We start from the raw sequence: 18,829 nt of genomic DNA, 5'->3' as shown, positions 1-18,829 counted from the left end.
TATCTGGAAGATCCAAACAGCAGACAGTCATGCTACAACCAAAAAAAAAGTAAGTATGGGTTATGTCAGGGGGTAATTTTTATCATTTTAGAAAGGCAGTAGTTACCAATGCAGACTTTATACTCAAAGAGCCTGGGTCATGTTCCAGCCAGTATTTAATCTAATTAACCTTGGACAACATACTCAAGTTCCCTAAACTTCAGCACCTTCTTCATAGGGTTGGTAGACAAATAACAAAACAATGTATATAATGTGTTTAGCATAATATCTGGGATGTGCTTAATAATCAAGAAATGTTATTTAGGATGGTGAATAGCATGGTAATGATGATATTAAGTCAGGATGGGGCACTGAATTATGAAAAATGTTGCACTGTTAATCGATAATATAGGTATAAATATATTCTATTTTTCTTCAGTCTTTTTGATGAGAATTCTTTTAACCACTGGATTATAAAAATGAAAGTAAATATCGGTAATACGAGATTGCCTTTTTCAGATTAGTCTAGCTATAGGGAAATTACCCAACCAAGCCTGACAGGGCAGAATATGTCAGAATTTTCCTTCCTATGATTGGGTAGGATGAAACATTATTGACAATGAACTATGTCAGGCCTGGTATCCCTTGTGCATTGGGTAATTCCTGAGTCCCTAAATCTCACCTTCACCTTAAAGTTGTATCATTTCCCTAAATGATACAGACCCTGTATCAGGTCTGTAAATATGCCTGGACTTCTACCCTGAGGTAGGTAACCCCAGGCTCCTAGCAGTGATTTGCTGAGAATTGCTGTTAATCACCTACCTACTTTGACTACAAGGTAAGCCGGGGATATGGGAAGAATTAACCTATAAAGAAGAAAGTGTGAGATCCGCCAAAAATGTGAGAAAATAAAGCAAGTTGCAGGTCAGAGGAGCTGAATTTCACAGCTGACACTGCAAGTTAGTGTTGCAGTACAGCTCAGGTGAATGGAATATGGGGAAATTCTCTGAGTATTGAGGACAAACAATCATACTTGGACCCAGCAGGTCTTGCTCAGCAAACTGTCCATGGATTGAAAGTGGACCCTGAAAAGGGATGGAAAAGCTGGAATCCTCATGGCTTCTAAAAATAGTTTGTGAAAATTTTACCCAATTTGTGGAAAGAATCTGACACTTCTAAACTAATTTGGAGAATGGGAAAGATAGACTAATTCTGAATCTTTCCTGAATTCTACATGGAGCTTAAGATTTACTAGTCTGCTAATATCCACATAGAGACAATATAAGAGCAGCAAAACCTGGAAACTTCTGGCTATATATTTAAAGTGTTGAAATTGCAAAAAAGACAGCATCAAGTATGATTCTTGCTAACTATGCTCCAACCTTCTTGTATACACACACATACACACACACACTCTCTCTCTCTCTCTTCCTCTCTCTTTCTCATATACATACACACAGACACACTTTTGGGGTATTTATGATGATTCAGGTCAAGTGTGAGGCCATTAATTAGATCCTATCCCTGGCTCTTCCTTCAACTGTCAACCCAGAAATAAATCAAATTTTTTACTATGAATTATATAAGAATGATCTTTTTTTGCCAAGTTAGGAGAATTATGGTTGAAGGAAAAAAATGTGATAAACATAGTACATCACTGTTTAGCAAGGCAATGGACAAAGATTTTCATGTAGAATGGGAAGGAAGAAGGGATGACATGGTAAAAGTTCTGTGAAAGAAAAAAGCAAATGAATTAATAAGTGGTTTAATACCATGCTCAGGGAATGATAATTACAAAGAACATCATGCAGTTTAGGAATCTGACAAAATGAATTCAAGGTGTGGTGTCTTGGTTCATTTGTGCTGCAATAACAAAATACCTGAGACTGGGTATAGGAACAGAAATTTATTCCTTATGGTTCTGGTGGCTAGGAAGTCCATAATCATGGCACCAGTAGATTTGGTGTCTGGTGAGGGCCTTCTTGCTAAGTCCTTTCATAGCAAAAGGGTGGAAGGACAAAAGGCCCTAGGGTGCTCTCTTGAACCTCTTTCAATAGAGCTCTTATTCCCATTCTACCCTCATGATTTAATCACCCCCTGAAGGCCCCTACCTCTTAATGCTATCACCTTGGAGATTAGGTTCTAACCATAATTTTGAAGGGACATATACATTCAGATCATAGCAGATGGGCTTTGATAGCTTTACAGCTTTATAACTATGGACAACTTACTTAACTTCTCTAAGCCTTTGTTTCCTCAACTCTATAATGGGGATAACAACAACAACAACAAAAACCTTTCTCATAAGGTGTTTCTGAAGGTTAAATGAAAAGTTTATTGAAAGTCCTCAGCATAGACTTTTTTTTTTTAAAAAAAAAAAGATCATTGCTTTCCAAAGATAAAATGCATCATTTTGAAAACGTGTGTATTCCTCATAACAGCATAGTTCAGAAGTCCTTTTCATGGGGATGATACAAAAAAAGTCAAGTATCAGATGGGTGATTGGATGGAATGACCTTAAGACACCTTTCTTACCCATGAGTCTGTAATTCTATGCCCACATTATTAGGCAGTTGGGGTTAGAGGGATCTTCCAGCAGATGCCAGGTGTCCTGTCACTGGGGACAAGGGCCAGGAGTGTTGCACAATGGAGCAGTTAGAATGTCTTCCTTCTCAAGTGATGAAAACCTCCACTCAAACTGGCTCAATTAATAAGGAAATACAATTATTTCAGTTATAACATCCCTCAAATATATTAGGATTATTTGATTTAATGCTTTAGAGATATGACCCAGGAATTTTCTTAGTACTTCTTCTACCTACAGGGTCAGCTTCATCTGAAGTGGGTTTTCCTTACAGTCCTAACATAGCTGCCAGCAACAGTTGGGGAACATGCTTTCAAATTCACATAAGCTTTGTCCCTCCCTTCAGTCCAGCTGGGCCATCCAAGGATAGCTCACCTCTGGCAGGTGAACAGTGGCCAAGGGATTTCCAGGCACTGACTGGCTATGCCAGTTAACAGGCTCAGCATTGCTGGAAGTAGATGACTATAAGAACCAGACGTCAAGACCTGACACAAACACGTTTGTAGAAAGGAATAAGAAGTGAGTGAATGCTGGCCAGGCAACAGGGCTTGTTGCAGGTAACAGCTTCAGAAATAAGAGGCTGGATAAAAGATCATCAATGCAGTCCCTAAGATTGGGTGATCTGTAGAATAAGATCAAGGCAAGAAGAGAATTTGGTCAAGTTCAAAAGGATACAAAATGTGAAAGCAGGTGAGTGAACATTACCCGCATATTTAAACAACTGTTTTTCAATCCTAATACTTTTTATATAAAATGAAAAGATTAGAGAAAGCTGTAGAGGAAAAAAATGCAAGTTAATGACAGGCACCTATTAGGCACTTAATATTTTTCAGTACATTTTATTTAATTATAATAGGAAAACATTCTCACTAAGTACTCATGTGTGATAATGCAAAATATCCTGCATACCTTCTTTCATCAATAGATATTTTTCATTAAATGAATGAATAAGTCAACAAATCCATGTATTACTGAGAGACACCCACACAACAGGAATGCCACAAAATCATACCTCATTTAAGTTTCACCTTTTTATAAGATTGGTCTAGAGAGATTAAAGATAAACTAAAATGTGAACCTGGCTGTGGAGTAGCCAATCAGAAGGAGTGGAAAATATGACTCAGTTTCACAGAAATACAACCTTGAAACCCAGATGGAGAGCTAGAGGAACTGGTGGTAACATGGGGGTATAAAACATAATAATACCCTTGAATATTTTACAATAACCCTCCCACCCCCAGTAAAATGAAAACTTTCAAGCCAGTTTGCATGGGTAGTTTAAACAAAAGAAGCTAGAAAAGTCAAAACACCAGTTTCATTTAAACACACGAGTGTTTTCCTCCTTAGAAAAGTCAACAAGATTTTGCAAGGGACCCTCAGCCGTTCTCAATGGCTAGGTTCCTGTTTTTGTGATTTGGACATGAGTCTACCATATAATTATTATATTATTATTATGCTATGTTATTAATTATAATTATCCAAGTTTGGTAAGAAGCAAAACATCAAATCAAGTCTGTATGCACATTACGTACAGCCAACATCAACGGAAATGTTTGTTTCCCACAACCTCCATTCTGTCGGCTCTGATGTTCTCTTGCCATTTCTTGCCAAATAATATTTGCTCTCTGTCAGTGTCCACTGGCAGTTTGACAAAGTGCTGAATCTGCAGAAACCACGGCATGCTGTGCAACAGCTCCCACAGCAGATTTCTGACAGATTTTCTTCCCCTGCAGTAATAAGGCTTGTGCTACATTTTGTGAAGAGGGACATAAATTAGTTAATATGTCTAAAGCATTTTGAAGATGAAAAGTGCTACGTACATACTAAGTTTTACTATTAATTTCTATTGCTGTAAGGATGAAAATAAGCACAGAAACACATTAAGCCCTACTCACAGAAGCATTACCATGTTGCTAAGATTGTCAGGATGCCTGACAAAGACAAAACATTGCATTTGCCTTCATATTTGACAACATTTGATAAAACTGACAGATCAATGTTCTGGGAGGCAAAAAGGAATTTATCGCAGTCATTTATTTAAATCATAGATAAAATGCTAACAGAGATTTTCCATATGTTGATGTTATCTGTAGTCACCTGAGAATTGCACAGCACAATCTCAGTACTTAATTCAAAATTCTTTTAAATGGGCATTTGTCTTTATTTATATTTCTCTTTTCGTTTTCACAGATGAGACTTCACTTAACCAAAGATTTAAGCACAGACCCAATTCCTATGAATGCCTTAAGGCCCAGGTTAAAATACTAACTCTTCTTGACCACATCTTAAAATACTAAATCAAAATCTTCAGGGATGAACCCATAACATTTTTGTATTTTTAACAGGAGCTCCAATTGCTTCTGCTGTCAAATAGGGCTTTGGAAACCACCATTAGCCAATTCCTACACTTCTGAAAGAATTTGTTATTTCTGACAGCCCATATTTCTTTTCACTCTTACTTGAGAAGTTAGATGTGGTTACCTTGTCTCTAACATTCTGATGAAATTGGCTCATAATTGTAGAAAATAAAATTTTTTGGAATTTATGTTTCGTCTTCTCACCTCTGATTATGTTCTAACTTTTGTAAAAAAGCCTTTCTTTTCTCTGTGCTTTTGCTTATTTCTCTATTTCCATCCTTGCTTGCTACAAATGTTTGGCTATATCAGACCAGGAAATTTCACCTATAGTCTTTAGCACAACTGCGCCCTTTGATTGCTACAAGAGCGCTCAGTCTTGCTTTGGCAGTGCACTAACTTCTTGCTTTTAACTATTTTAAATTCAGACAAAAGACTTAACTTAGGCCTTTGAGGATATTCTGTCTGTTCAGTTGAATTTTGTGTTTTCACTTTGTCTACTTTTACTGTTTCATCTCATTTTCCTTTAAAGTACTATCTGTCAGTGTATCTTTGTTTTATTTATTTTCATCCACCTTTTTGTTCTTTTCTTTTCAAATGTGGAGCAAGAGGAGCCGGCGTCAGACGAACAGGCAGGTGCACTGCCAGCATATACCAGATCAGTACAATCAACCCCAATCACCAACTAGGCTCCTGTTGGTACAACAGTGTCACCTCATTTCCAGAACAATTCAGAGGTATTACGGTCGAGGTGAAAGTACATAAGATCTAGGATGAGAGAGGCTATATTTAATCCATGTTTAGTCTTTTATTAACTGTGACCTCAAACCAGAAATTGACCCCCTGACTTTGTGAAGAAAGATAATGATAACAGCTCAACCTACTTCATGGGCTGGTTGTCAGGATCAGCTACAATTATGGATCTGATATCCATACAAGGAACTGTGACTCATGAGAAAAATCTGTAAATTATAAACCCATATTTTTAATGTAAATAACCACTGGAACTTGACTAATTCTTCCATCTATCACTGGATAAGGAAGAAACCAGGTGGAAAGGGGAGAGGAGGGTATGGGAAGTGTGAGCACTGAGCTGAAGCCAAAACAGAAAGCAGAGCAGGAAGAGAGAGAAATGGGTTGCACCATTGGAACCACTGGATCAGGTTCAGACTGGCATGTCACATCTTGGGCCTTTTCAGATAAGTGAGCCAACACATTCTTTGTTCTAATACCGGTTTTAGTTGGATGTATTGTCACTCACAACATAAGGAATCATAAATGGTTAAGTGAATCTGTTTGTTGTGAGTTACTAAGGCACTCTGCCAAGATCTAGGATTTAAAAAGATGGGTCCAAATAATTTGACTTGAGAAGAGGGTTGTCTTCACTAAAAGCATGTTTACACTCACAAAATTTAACTTAGAAAGGACGGATGAGGATCTCCCTGGGGAGGATTGTGCTTTGGAATGCTACAGACCTGAGTCCCACAACAAAATATCCTTTATGAGAGAAATGAGGCTCTCAGATAAAGTTATTCCATTGTTGACCATTGCTAAACATCTAGCCTATTTTTTATCTGTACTTGTGGAAAATTTTCCCCTTACTGAGAAGATATTTGAGAACAATGCAAGCCTTTGTCAGCAGTATTGATCTACAGTTAGTCTTTGATTCTATAGACAGGAATCACTATAGGCCAAGCTATGTGATCTCAGCACAGATCTCAGGCTATGAAGATTCCTTCAAAGTCTGAAAGCATAATACCACTGTGAGAATCAGAGCAGATAGGGATGGGTTCTCAACATTCAATTCCAATCAAAATCCTAGAAAGATATTTGGGTCCTAGCTCTACTTCTTTTTAATTTATTTCAAAATAATTTGATACAGCTTTCAAATGATCTGAATGAATACCCTCTTGCCATCAGAAATGAGAAGACAAGCACTTACCTCTATACTGATAACATAGATTTCTCATTAGATTCCAGGAGCTGCCTTAATAAGCTACTAAGCCTGCTGGCTACACACTGTCAGTTTAATATCTACTGTACCAAAACCAAAATTATTTTAGACAGACACTCCAACATGCAGATAGGAAATATGAGTGAAGTCTATCCAACAGGATTGTTAATTTAGCTATCTGGGCTAGTGGTAGGGTGGTGCAGTTTGCATTTAGCAACCCAAGAAACCCATAAACATTCATTTATTACTTACACCTTTATTGAATAAATAGATTTCAAGTGCCAGATTCTGTGCTAGGAATGCCCTGGAGCTGCTTGGGGATCAAGATTCAGTTCCTGCCCTTAAGAAGCTTAGATTTTAAGGTGGAATGCCAGGATTATATTAATTCTATAAGATTCATACTATAATATAGAGACTAAGGCAAGAAAAAAAATCAAACTGTTGAACGCTTGCTTTGATCAGACAATAAATGGCAATAAGTTACCTGTTTAGTTTATTGTAATGCACAAATTTAACAAGTATCCTTAACTAACATGTATTTAACCTTTTAGTTTAGTAATTTTTGTACATATTTCTTATTTCAAGCATTCTCAAATCTTTTTAATGTTGTTTTAATTATTCTGAAGAATGGATAACATATTTCGTATCTCTGCTTAACTCGAATCTCTGTTTCACCTGCATAATGAGGTCACTGTTTGCATGATTTATATTCCATTCAGTAAAAAATGAACAAGAAAACTTGGTATAAACAAGGGGAAGGGAAAACAATACAGCTCACACCATGAGTAGAGCAAGCACAGCCATCAAGTTTAGTTCAAAATCATTTGGGATGGTGGCATTTGACAGTATCTCTCATGATACTCCTTTGAACAAGGTAGAGAAATGGAGTTCAACCCACAGCAGATTCATAGGTAGCTAAACAAAGTGCCGACTCCTAGACCATGTTTAATCTGGAAGCCAGCCTCTAAGGGCATATCTTAGAAGGTATCCTTGGTCTTGTTTTGTGCAATATTTTTAGTTATAGATCAGATGAAGCCCTAGAATCTGTATTTAGCATCTTTGAGATACAATAACCTGAGAGGAATAGCTAAATTTTTAGATAACAGAAATATGGTATTTCTAACAGCTTTAAATTTAAGTTAAAAAAACAAAACAAAACAAAAACCCCAGAAATGTGATATTTAAAGTTTTCATTTAAATTTTATATATCCCTTTTTTGTTTAACACTTAAATATAAAATTCAGGTGGAAAGACACTGCAATTGATTGCAATTTGGGTAGAAATGTAAGAGGTTTAAATAAACATAGAAGCAGTATGAGCCAGAGGTACCATATTTTTCCAAAAAGGGCAACAGGCTATGTAGTGGGACCCTTCCACACCTTAAGTTCATGGAGTTAAGCCCAGCAGTATGTGGGAAATAGAATCAGGGGTTGTGATGGGCCCCAAAAATCCATTAATAAAAATGCTGTGGAAATATGGAATATTTAGCTTAGAGGGAGAAAAGGGTACTTCACTGAAATCTTCAAATATTTGAAAGCTTAGTGTGTGTAAGAGGAAGTAGACTCATTTTAAAATTTTCCAGCGGTCAAAACTAGAACAAGGGAGTAAAAGTTACAGCGAGGCAGATCACATCTCCATACAAGGAGGACTTTAAAAATGATAGGGACTAGTAAATGGATTTCCTCGAAAGAAGTGAGCATTGGGAAAACAATAAAATATTGAACAACCATTTGTCAGGGATATTGTGGAAAATCCCTTAATTGTGAAAGAAGTAGGATGATGACAAGACCCCTAAATTTTCTTTTAACTGTAAGGTTCTATGGTTGTATACTTTACATCATTCTTGGTATATAATAGGCCCCATATAAATATCTGCTATCAATTATATTATTGTAAGTACCAATGAGTGTGTGTATGTTTTTTGAGGGACATACCCTCAGATCTTACATCTCTGTTTCTACTTGGTATTTGTATCGATCCCCTAGGAAGAGGCTAGATGTACCAGCAACACAAAGCATTAAGGGTAACTTAGCTGCTGATAGAAAGCCCTGTGTAACCAAAAACAAAACAAAACAAACAAACACATAGGAAACAAGGTTGGAGTTAGGTGTTTTCTGTAATTTGAATCATAGTTTTGCATACTTAGAGAGGAGACTGACAGAACAGCCTTTTTCTAAATTGATAAGTAATAGCTTTCTTTATGTTTTTTTTTATTTCAGAATATTATAGGGGTTCAGATGTTTTGGTTACATGAATTGCTTTTGTACCATTTGAGTAAAAGTTATGTGTGCCCATTACCCAGATAGTGTGCACTGTACCCATTTGGTGTGAATTGACCCATCTCCCCCTCCTCCTTCCCAAGCTGCTTGATTTTGTAATTAATCAATCCACACTTATGTGCACATATGCAAATAACAGTCATTGAAAGAAATCACTTTTTAAATCAATGATCTTTTTGATATTCGCCCTAACTGAAAACCATGTTGATATGCATAGATCCAACAAATTATTTTTTGTGAAACAACCCATGCCCTTGCCTTTTTTGTTAAATTCTAGGATTATCTGCCTAAAGAAAACTTTCATATTCTTCAATGTTTTACTAGTTTTTATCATTACTCCCAAACTCTCTTCCATGGTCTATATAGCTTTCTCTTTCCACTTGGTCTCCATCTAGCAAACTCTTACTCATCCTTCAATACATTGTTCAATTTTCCTGTCTCCTCTGAAGCTTTCCCCAGCTTCCCCAGGCAGAAATACTTATCCCAGCTATCTCACCAGCAGGTTCTTTAATATCTCTACTAAAGTGTTTGTGATGCATTATTTACATGTGAGTCTCCCCATCTAGATGCAAATGCTCTCTTGGATGAAATTTTATTTTGTTCATCCTTCAAAACCCAACACTAGGGTACCTAGAGCACAGTAGATAGTCAGGAGAAATGACTAAAGCAATATGTACAATGGATAAGCATACACAGGGAAAAGTAAGACAAACTACTTATGTAAATTATAAGTTTAAAATTATGGAAAAATATTATTACATGAAATAAAAACATACCTAAAGGAAAACTCGTACACAGAATTGCTCTGAAAAGGAGTTCTTGTTCTGTGCTTTGGTGTTATCCATTGTCACTTATAGCAGTGGACAATAAATGGTATATATTATCACCTACTTTGTCTGATTCTGGAGAGGATGTTCAGGTAGGAAAAGTGTGCAGATAATAAAATTGTACTTGTTTTATGTATCAAATGTTCATTCTTTTTAGAAAAGAAAATTATGAAGAAATTTGAGCAATTTCAATTACTTTAAGACCACAGATGTGTTTGTTCATCTTTACATCTCAGTCCACATAGGCAGTAAAATCACAACAAATACTTAGTAAATGCATTTATTAATTATTATACATTCTGTGATATATTTCTCCCCCTTTTTAACTAGCAATTCTTTTAAAAATGTTTTCTATGACTCTTTCTTTCAAATTATTATCTTCACAGATTAAGAAATTAGATAAACAATATGGTTGGAATTGTATGTGTAACAAAAATTTTTAAATTCAGAATTACATGCAGAATGTAATGTATTGTTGAAGTTGGAGCTTTACTTGGATGTTTACTTGGATGTTGATACTAGTAATGCTTAATGGTTAGTAATGCTTACTTTTTAGTCACTGCTCCCTCTCTTGTGATTGATACTGTTCAAATTCTGACTTCCAGATTAATGAAGCATGAATATTTTCAAATATCTATTGCAATCAATTACCTAATTGAGAAGCAAGTATCATTATTGTAATTCTTCAGATAGAATCTTCTGATTTTTGCACAAAAGTAAAGTTGGTTTATATCAATATATCTAGAAAATTTAACTCCTTACATCTAGATTTGAAAAAAAAAATATTTTTCTTCTAAATTAATACTAATAAATATCTTTGAGCATTTATAAATTCAATGGAAAAATAAGAGCTATACATATACATATCAGCCAAGAAAATTTTTGTGACTTTGATTAAAATTTCAAAAATTTCGCTGCAAATATGGGCAATATTATGTGATGGGAATATTAGTCATGGAACTATGCTATGGTGGCATTTTTATTTTCTCAGTAAGAACTTTGCCTAGGCTGTATCACTTAGCAGCATGATGTTGTTATTGGAAATGTAAATAGTAGGTGCTGTATGGGGATACTTGTTGATCTGGACATAATCTGATTCAAAAGCATTTTAATCACTGAAATTTATGGAGCAGTGGTATGACACCCTTATGATACCGCCGCACTCAGTGTTACTCAGGCAGTGATACTGCTGTATGCTTCTTGATTACTGCAGCGAGAGGTATGCCACTCATAATGTGTTACTTTCTCAGCAGCTGAAGAACATCCTAAATATTATACCAGAGATGAAATACTATGTACCTTGAGCAAATCACGTGACTCTCACTTCCCTAACACTTATAACACATGTCACAAATGGATTTCAACTATATCTCACACTTCAGATAGGCTTTATAATTTTGTTTATACATTCAAGCCATAAGGTGTTATAAAACACGTTAAAGGAGCTCTTCTTATTAAGATTACAGAGATAACTCCTAGGTAAAGGAAAATCTGCATGAGCAAACCAAAGAGCTTGTCTCTATTCCATTCTGCTTCTAAACCTGTCAAAAAATGAAGTGCTCATCAAGCGGTCATCTGTATTTTAATGTCTTGGCATGTGCTTTTATTCCTATGCATTTACATTATGTTAAAGGATTTTAGGATTTGGAGGTGAGACCCTGTGTGTTTGAAATTCTTTGCCAACTTCTTAGAATATAAAGTTCAGAGCAGGAAAATGTACTTCATGTTCAACAATAAGAGCTATGTTCTGAATTGGGTAATTTAGTTCTACCAATGCTATGCATTTTTTATCTACTGAATCCTCACAAAGATTCTGTAAGGTGTGTATTGTTATCTCTAATCTACATACACAAAAACTGAGACTTAGAGAGGTTGAATGACTTGCTCCAAATCACACACAGTTGTGTAAGGATTTGAAACAGACCTTCTTTCCCGTCTGTCACAAGGCTATAATCTGTGCTCAGTACTATGCCTGAGAATAATACGGCAAATATGTATGAAAGAATATTTCATTCTAGTACTCCTTAATATCAGTTTAAAGAAAAGGATAAAAATATCCCTAATTATTTTATGTTACTCTGATGCATCCGATTAATGGTTTGTTTGTTCCATATTTATTGACAGAGAAATATAGTAAAACAGTGAGAAGGAAGGCCGTAAAAGTTCACCCTGGGCCTGTAACCATCTTGAGACAATACTTTGTCTAGCTTTCAGGTCCCTTGAAAGCTTTAACAATGATCAAATGACACTCCACAACCAAATTGGCAGTACCTTTCCTGGATCATCTTGTTAGTGTGCTCTTAAAGGGCATTCTGACCCATACTGCTTCAAGTGTCCAAAAAGCATCAATTTTCTACCTTGATTTTCTCTGATTATTGGCAATTTTCTCTGCTAGTGTCTGTTTGGATGATGAGTCAAACTCATTGTGATTGGCCAGGTTAACAAAGTGAGAACATTTCAGTTGATCAGTATGCACCCCATTAGTATTACTCTCTCGTTTGTAATTAATGAAAAGATATTTTAAAATACACAAAAGAAACTTTATCATGAGGTAGAAAACATTTTCTTGTTTGTTCCCACTCACAGAAAGACTTGCAGTATATTATTTGATAATAAAAGTCTAAAAAGACTTCTTTTTCTATCTCTATTCCTAAGTCCCTCTGTAATGTTTTTTCTTACCCTTTCCTACTTGGAAGTCTTTATTTCATCAACCAATGTCGTATAATTATTTAATATTTAAATCACTTTTGGTTTTAAATTGCTTATGCATGGCAAAATGAACAGCCATAAAAATCTTGAAAACAAATTTCAAAAGCATAGGCTTTAAATTTATTTTAGCATATAATTACTTGTCAAGAAAATAAGCTATATTTATAATTTGAGGTAACTAATAGGAAATACTATCATTTGATAACAGCAGAAAGTATTTATTTTATTATAAATTTTCTAGCTTTGGCAAGAACCTTGGTCTTAAAATAGTATTGAGTTTTGGAAAATGCCCAAGAATGTATTTTTAAACAATAGGAAATATAATATGTAAAAACAGGTAATAAAGCTTAATGTAGACAAATGCTTGACTATATAGTCAAACTAGTATATTGTGTGTCTGGAATAAAATGCCATTATTCATAAAATGGCTGCATAAGTTGGCTCCAAGTAGAGGCAGATAGATGGCACTATACAAATTCAAAAAAACCCAGTGAATTTATGTTAACAATTAATGTCAAGCTTATTCTGCCTACAAAAGAAGAGCATTTTAAAAAATGGCATACTGTTGGGTGCACTAATGTCACTTATTTTTCTTGAGAAATGCAATTACAAGTCAGCTTTTAATACTCACCAAAATTATCTTCTTAGTTTTATCTATTTAGATGATACCTAAAAGGTTTCTGGAAATTTAAAATAATTGAAAAAGAAGGAAATGTTGCATCTGAGAGGTCTTTTAAGAACAATTAACTAGAAAATATTCTTCAAATAATTTTCTAATTTCCTGATTGTATTATAAAAATTTTAGAGGAAACTTTGTTCTCTACTAAAAAGTCAATCTATTAGGTTGAATGCTGAACCAAGAATTAGAATGACTGCATTTTTTTTTTATCATGATGGCTGTCTATAATATTTTTATTAGGTTAAGTCTTCTTTCATAATATTATATACAAAATGGTGCTAATATTTGGGAAAATCGTTTTAACATCCTAGTTTATAAAATTATGATACCTATAAATTTAAAAATCTTTATAAATAGATAAAGTTTATATTTTTACTTGACAATAGTAATTATTTTGGAAGCAATATTTTAGAGATAGTAAATTTAATTTTAGGAATATATTTTGACAGGTTGTCTCAAGAAATAATCCTTCAAAAATAAACATTATTTGTTTTCCAGCATTAACACATGGGTTGAAAGCTGTCTGAAAAGTTATTAAAGAGTAGTGGAAAATAACAGTTTATCAAGTTGATTAGAAGGGTCTTGTATGTGTCACTGGGACTGATGTTAGGTCCAGTTAGATTCTTTTAACAGCTTCATCAATGATTGGGCGGAAAGAAGAGGCAACATGTTAATTAAATCCCTGGAGCCATTAAATCTAAGCATCAATCTATAAAAGGTGTCAGCCCAGAGTACTTAGTTCAAATATGCTCAGAAATAAAGTTTAAAACAGAAGATTACCAGAGAATTTGTATTTCAACAAAGGGGTCACAGAATAATGTTTTCAAATTTATATTGCAAAGATATCATTTTCTAAAGTATCAAGAAAATTGGACAAAGGTTACTTTTTGTTTAAATTTTATCAACATCCTTATGCGATATTTGCCCATAGAGATGAAAACAAAAAATGTATAAGGTGTACAGGGTAATAGGCAAACAATTAAGTACAAGCATAGACCAGGAAATTTATTTGTACTTGGCCATTTGCTTTTCTTTACAGCTAAGCATTTTACACTCTCACTGCAGAGTCAGCTTTGCTTCACTCCTTTTTGAAGAACCATCCCAACTACAGCTCATGGACCCAGAAGAAAATCTGTCAAGACTTTCTTGACTCAAGCAAGATCGACAGCCTGCTAACCTGGGACAAGCCTTGTAACTCACTTGTGTAATTGAGTTTCTGCCATCCACCTGAGTCTAACTTGGAACTCTTTTTGCCCTTTCTTACCTGTGCCTGCTTTAGTACCATCCTTATAATGTGGCTGTTTCTCCCGTTGCTGGGGCATGAAATTTTCCTTCCTTTTACTAGTCACTCATCTTCCTCTCACTCCAGGAACAGAGAATTTCTGTTTCTATATCCCAGTCCCTGCTTTGTGCCGACAGACACTTCTGACACTACTTATGCGGCTGCCTATCTACTTCCCTGAATATCAATATATTTAGCTGCTCCAACATTCCATTTCTCTGAGTTCTGTCTCTTTGCTTGTTGGAACACCCTATTATTCAATCTTTCTAACAACAACAGTTTGCTACCACAAATGAGCAATATATACATGGCTGTAATTAATAAACAAAATTACAATGAAAGAAAATATTTCCCCAATTTAACTACAAAGATAGCAATGTGAAGCTTATTTCACAATTATCATTAAAAGTGCATATGAATTTAAAATAGAATATCCCATACTCAAGAAAAACAATTCTAAACAAATATAGCATATTTACTTGCTATTAGACAGATCTTGTTTACTAATTTCATTAAGGGAATAAATTTATTGCTTTTTATTATTTTAATCTGAATGAATCCTCTTAATATTCAAAATTTTTCTGTTTGAGGCAATTTTCCATTACATTCAGGTTTTTTTTTTTTTTTTGAGTAGTAATTGGAATTTTGCAGTCAGTAATATGCTGAGTGTATCAGAACTATGTATCAGTACTATTTTTAAAGAGATGCTCTAATAATAATAATTCTGTTTGTTGGAAAATAATGCAGAAGAACTATCACATTGCTCACTAGTTCATGTTCCACATAATAATACCCGGGCCACCTACTGGTTTATTCTCGTACTTTAGCCATGCACATCTACCTGAAGGACCACTTCTGGCTCCGAGCATAAAGCGTATCAGAAGTTTTCAGTTCTCTATTGAGCTTTATTCTTGGCACCCTTTGCCTATTGCCCAAATGGTTTATGATACCAGTTCTTTTTCCTTCCCAGATATATAACATCATTCTTGAACTGTTGTTCAGATATCTTACTATCTAAGGAAACTCTGCTTTCTGACTTCCAAAATTCTGAATTTTGTATGCAGTGGTGTGCTTATAAATATTTAATAACCAGCTCTCCCTGAGGAATAAATGCCTGGATTTATACCATTTGCCAATTTTTATAGCAGAAGTATCCACCATCCAGATGGACAATCTCAAGCTATCAAAATGGCTTCACTAATGAGGAGTCGGAACATGTATGTTATTTCTTGCTGCCTAACGAACTAGTGCAGAACTTACCAGCTTAAAAGAACGTACACTTATTATATCACAGTTTCTGTTGGTCAGGAATTCAGAGTCTCTCACAAGACTGGAAATAAAGTGTCAGCCAGGGCTTTGGTCTCAAATGAAGGCTCAATTGGGCAAGTGTATGCTTTGAAGTTCACTGACATGTTTGTTGGAAGAATTCAGTCTTCTTAAAGCCATCGTTTTTATCAGCTCAATCTCGACTTGATAAGTCCTCTACTCTGGAACTCTCGCCTACCTGAGGTAAAGCCTGATCAGGCAGGGCAGGTGTTCTGCCAGATGCTTCCTGGACCGGGTTGTACAACTCTCCCTCATTACACCTAAGTTGAGACAATGAGATGACAATGAGTACAAACAGCAATATAGAATCCTAACCCCCCAAAACAAAATTTTTCATCTGAAGGCAATAGTCTAAACCTGAAGATATCTTTGATTCCCTACCTTAAATTATTTTGTTAATTTCTTTAACAGGAATGGCATTCCCGATTCAATTCCCCATTGTTAAAGTTAATGTGGCTTTTGTTTCAAGAGGCATTCACTCCATCTCTTTTTGAATATTGTTTGACCTCTTTTCACTCTGCTTTCTGGGTTTCTGTGATTCACCACTTTTTATAGTGCATATTACATCTACCTGTCATCCTTTCTCTGTCTCCTTCAGGACTTACTCTCCCTTGGCTGCCTTTTAGAAGCTAATTTTCTAAGAGTTTCCATTTTGGCCCTGGTCTCATCTCACTCTGCACATACTTCGTAGGTTTTACCCACTTCCCACAAGTGTATGGCCCTTAACATTTGAATCAGCTCAGATTTCTCCTCTAAATTTGGACCTATTTATGAATGTCTCTAGTATCTTTATTCATAATCACCAAAAACTGGAAAGAACACAAATAACCAGTGAATGATATGTTGATTTTTTAGCATCAGGGTTATATGAAACCCTGAATTCATTATCTTCCCTTCCTCAATCTTTTCCTATACCTATATTCTACATTTTGATTCATAACAGTTTATAAGGAGATATCTAAAGTCATTTTTGACTCTTGCCCCTCCATAATATTACATATCTAGTCTATCACCAACTTCCACCAATTTAAATCTCTGAAACATGTTTTCAAATTCTTTCCCTCCTAACAACAATTGACCAGTATAGACCCTCATCTTCTTTTGCTTAACTAGGCAAAAATTTATTGAAGTCCCCTCTGGAATACCAAGACTTCCCAGTTGTCCTTTAACCACTAGGATTTATCCTTACACAGAAAATCTGGATACAATTCACCATCTTTCCTTTTCCTGACAAAAAATCTTTAAATTTTTAATATCTAATGTATTAATATTATCTCGAATGTACATACAAGTTTCCAAAGTAGAACATATGATTATTAATTACTTGCAACAAAAAATAAATGTGGAGTTCTCTAGCATCCCAGTTCTTACTTCTGGGGAAATGTGTTGAAAGCTGCTTGTCATCCTACACATAAGGCATCAATTCTGTAGGTAAAGAATTCAAAAAACATAAATCTGGGCACCTATATAAGACAGAGAGGCAGCTGCCTCCTCCTCTCCTGAGACAGTTTCCTTAAAAAATATAATGGGAAGGATTCTAGGTTCTAATCCTTTGGACTGTGAATAAATTCTCCAGGAGAAAGGTAAGGCCAGGGTTAACTCCACAGTTCCAAGTCTCATCCCCTATTAAAATATAAACACACGCCTCAGGGGAGGTAAATACCTCTGGATGGTCTCTTGCTATATCTCTAGTTCCCTACTCATAATTCAACTGCCAGGCTTGTCTTATAGTCCAGGCCCCAAGTTATGGCAAAATTTGCTCAGAAATCTTTGTCTGTGTAGGAACATAAAAATATTTCCCTAAAGTCCCACACACTTCTATTCCTCTGGAACTCTCAATGCAAGACTAGCAAACTCCTGTGAATCCTCACTCTCTTCTGAATAAGTCCTACACCCCCTTGCCTTAACTCTAACCAGGATATTCTTTGAGGTTACTATTTCTCCTTTAGCTCGTACAGGTGAAGGATATTCTTTGTCTCAATTTCAACAAGATCCCTTCCATCCAGAAGATGTGTCCTCCTTGCTCTCTTGCCGCTTTCAGATAATTTCCCTCCTTGCACTTAGAACTTAATACAAACTTGTTACTATGAACTAAACCTGTATTACTTGGCTCTTGGTCACCTTTCCACCTTAGTACATGGCACTGGCTCTCCGGGTCTCTAGCTCCAGCTCACTGTGCAACTGGCCACACTGGTCTTTCAGTTCTTGGAGTTCAATAACCTCTTTACCTCTGCTGGCCTTTGGGCTCACTGCTCTCTTTGGACACATTTTTCCTTTGGATCTTTGCATGGATGATCTCTTCTTGTCCTTCAGATCTAACATTAGATATTTCTTCTTCCAAAAGGCCTTCTTCCAAAGGCATCACTTCTATAGGTAAAGAACTCAAAAAACATAAATCTGAGCATTTATATAAGACAGAGAGGCAGTTGCCTCCTCCTGTCCTGAGAAAGTTTCCTTAGAAATATCATGGAAAGGATTCTGGGTTCTAATCCTTTGGTTTAGTCCTCAATTACAGGACTCTCTTTATTTCTTCCATTGCATTTATCACAATGTATCATTTTATTTTATTTATATAGCTTCACTTGTTTATTTATCTCCACATCATAGTGCAAGCCTCATGAAGACAGATATAAAAATGTGTCATGGTCATGCCTATATGCCAGTGATTGCGTAGTAACAGGAACATGGTGACCCTCAATTCCACAAATACCTTTGCAATGAACAAATTATCTCCCTGCTTTTACACACCCTTCTCCATTCAGCCAATAGAGGTAAAATGTGTTTTAAGATGGCTCCAAAATCGCAATAATTTTCTAACCTCAGCACACTTCAAAAGTAGAGCACATTTCCTCCTAT

The sequence above is a fragment of the Eulemur rufifrons genome, chromosome 4, assembly GCF_041146395.1.
Source record: "Eulemur rufifrons isolate Redbay chromosome 4, OSU_ERuf_1, whole genome shotgun sequence".
Taxonomy (NCBI): domain Eukaryota; kingdom Metazoa; phylum Chordata; class Mammalia; order Primates; family Lemuridae; genus Eulemur; species Eulemur rufifrons.
This window is presented reverse-complemented; position numbering follows the sequence as displayed.